General features: G+C 33.2%; 2 protein-coding genes across 2 annotated transcripts in view; one reads left to right on the forward strand and one right to left on the reverse strand.

Moving 5' to 3' along the window:
- Nucleotides 1–3,390, reverse strand: part of LOC137657021 (beta-1,4-glucuronyltransferase 1-like) — a 289,570-nt gene that overhangs the window by 62,814 nt on the left and 223,366 nt on the right. The gene's annotated exons all lie outside the window — the stretch shown is intronic.
- LOC137657219 (uncharacterized) overlaps nt 1–3,390 on the forward strand; it is a 164,344-nt gene that overhangs the window by 45,805 nt on the left and 115,149 nt on the right. The gene's annotated exons all lie outside the window — the stretch shown is intronic.

Below are 3,390 nucleotides of genomic sequence, written 5' to 3' on the forward strand. Positions count from 1 at the left end.
TGTGACCCTCGTCTCAAAGGCTTTCTTTATCACACCAACTGAGATGATCTAATTTATTATTGAAAAAATGGTCATTGTAAACGTTACTCTTCAAAATAAAAATAGAAAAACAAGAACACCAGATGATTTTTTGAAATATTAAGATACAACCCTTATTATTTATTTCGTTACAATTTTGTAAAGCTGTCATGTTTTTATTTTATTTTTATTTTAATCTCCCTATTTTTTCACCCTATATTGAAAAGCTGTCTGCTAAAAGCCCCAGTGAAAGCAGGCTGCTAAATGCCCCAGTGACAGCAGGCTGCTAAAACGCCTTTGTGAAAGCAGGCTGCTAAAACACTCAGTGAAAGCAACCCAGTGCGGAAAGGAAATGCAGAAGTAACTATGAGAAATAATAAAAAAACATAAAATATATTAAAATCAATACCATAGACTATAAAAAAAAGACAGAAAAGCATTTGCATAATGTTTGAATTACTGAAGCTCTCCTGATCCAGCCTCCAAATTATGATGGAGAAGGTATACTGCAATACTTAGTACTACATACAGGATGGTACAGTCTGGGAAGATCTGAATGTAAATTGGTCAGAATTATGAAAAATCTTATGCGACAGGACTAAAGAACTAAGTGAACGACGGTGCCAGAGATTGATATCCACATCTAGGGAAAACAAATTAATAGACCAGCAAATTTTTGTAACAGATATTAAGATGAGAAAGAGAGGACTCATAACATGGGTCGAATGGAAGAATTAAGATTCCCCGGGATAGCTTGGTCACACAAAATCTTGAGGGGATTTTCTCAATATGCCATTTTTTTCTGCAATACAGTATTAATCATACAACTGATTTTTGACTATTATTAAAATAAACTTAAAATTATTATAGATTTGTATTATATTCACTTATTTCTTCCTACGATCGTTCCTATATTACATTTCACCCATCTTAAGAATTCTGTTTTGTATCCTGTTTATAAATGTCCTTAGATATATGAAGTCTGCATCTCTTATGCAACAAAGCTAGAAAAAAATAGGGTCGATAAATATCAGAAGGCATTCTTGTTAGGCCACCTTCCACTAGATCCATATTCCAAAGTGAAAGCTTAGACTACTGGTTTTACAGAGCGTCATTACCACCTTGCTACTCGTTTTGTAAAGCTCAATTAATACATACTATTAGTTTTGCAGAGCCCAATTACTGCACGCTACCTCTTTTTCAGATCTCTTTTAGTGGTGCGTGCTACTCATTTTGCAGAGACCCAATTATTTCGTGCTACTTGTTTTGCAGAGTTATATCACTGGACACTACTTTTTTATTGAAGAGCTAGATTGATGCGTGCTACCTATTCCACAGAGCTCTCTATAAATGCGGGCTAACTCATTTAACAGAGACCAATTATTTCGTGCTACTTGTTTTAACAGAGTTTATTATTATCTGTAAACTATTTTTTTTTTCTTTTGCAGAGCTTGATTAATACGTGCTACCTATTCTACAGAGCTCTATTAGTGCGTGCTGCTCGTTTTGCAGAGACCAATTATTTCGTGTTACTTGTTTTACAGAGTTATATTACTGGTAAACCACTTTCTTTTGCAGTGCTTGATTCATGCGTGCTACCCTATTTCACAGATCTCTATTAGTGCAATCTACTCGTCATGCAAGGATAGATTAGTGTGTCAACTTGTTTTGCAGCGTCCTATTAGTACATACAACTCATTTGGCAGTACCTCATTACAGTGTGCTACTTATTCAGCAGAACCCTATTAGTGTATGCTACTCATTTAGCACAGCCCTATCAGAGCGATGCTTACTTATTTACCAGAAACAGCTTTTTACAGTTTACTCTACCCGTTAGTGAGAGTTCTATTAGTGAACAATTCACATTTAGAAGAACTCTATGAGTGCGTGCTACTCGTTTGCAGAGCATCAGCAGCCTTGTCTTGTCGAGTGCCATTCAGTAACGTCTTTTACCTTGGTTTTACAAACTGGAATTACTCTTTTTGTATGGTAAATATTGATTTGTTTTTTTTATAGTTAATCTAATAACTAGTATTTCCCCCTTCCTTCTGTGAAATCTTGCAAAGCAAGTTAATGATGTTTAAGATTTGCTTAATAGGAAAGTTAACCTATAATAATATTAATAATAATAATAAATAATAATAATAATAAATAATAATAATAATAATAATAATAATGACAAAGATCACTTTGGGTGATATTACATGTCATTATTTGAACCCTGGCAGAAATAAAACTGAAAAAGGAATGAGCTCTTTTCATCTGTTTTCATTGGTTTTCTTGTCCAAATAGAGAGAGAGAGAGAGATAGAGAGAGAGAGAGAGAGAGAGAGACCCTACGTCGTTGTTCGATAGGGATAATAAATTGCTTCTATTTTTCTCCTTTAACAAATGTAAAACAGTAATGAAAAGAGACCATTAAAACAAAACGAAATTTAAAATACGGAGTTGAAATAAATCATACAACATAAAAAGAAACAGGTGATTACATAAATTAATGGTGTTGACAAGGAAAGGAATAGGAATTAAAAAGACGTGGAGATGGAAACGAGAAGTAAGATATAATAGGAAAAAATAGGAAACTATCATATAAAAGTTCAAATTAAGGAAAATAAAACTGAGAAAATAATTAGAATGAATAAAAATTACAATATAAAAAGTTTCCTCATCTTGTGCGAAGCTATGAGGGGCTGACAAAAGAGTCGACCAAAAATAAACCGGGAATAAAAAATGATGAAGATGATAATATGATTATATGTAACGAATTCCAAGAGAGATTAGTTCACAAAACTTTCAACTGGGTTCCAAAAGGCACTAGAAGAGGTTGGAAGACCCAGACCTACATGGGTGAGGATTATGAAGCGTGAAATGGGAGATGATGAATGGAGAAGTATTGATTTACATGCTCAAGATAGAGACGACTGACGAAATCTAACCGAGGTCCTTTGCGTCAGTGGGCGTAGGGGATGATGATGATGAAATCAAGCATTTTTTTTTTTTTTTTTTTTTTTTTTTTGGTAAGAATATGATAAGCAAGAACGATAAGAAAAATCAAACTAAAATTGCGTACAACATTATGGCTATTTGTGTCAATGAAGTCTTTTACGTATCGTTTATATCAGTACCATGGCAAATATTTTTTATTCATTAGGCATATGAGAAAAAGAATACAGTATGTAAATTTCCTTTACTCTAAACAAAAGCTAAACCGTAAGAATGTTGTATTAGGAATGTACTACAAAATCGACCTTTATTTATTGTCTCATATTATATATAAAATTATTTACACTCAAAGAATATACAGACAAAAGCATGCACAAACAAACGCCTAGGGGCATTATCTGAACGTATATTGATTTAAGTAATATACATT

The sequence above is a fragment of the Palaemon carinicauda genome, chromosome 18 (genome assembly GCF_036898095.1).
Source record: "Palaemon carinicauda isolate YSFRI2023 chromosome 18, ASM3689809v2, whole genome shotgun sequence".
NCBI lineage: Eukaryota > Metazoa > Arthropoda > Malacostraca > Decapoda > Palaemonidae > Palaemon > Palaemon carinicauda.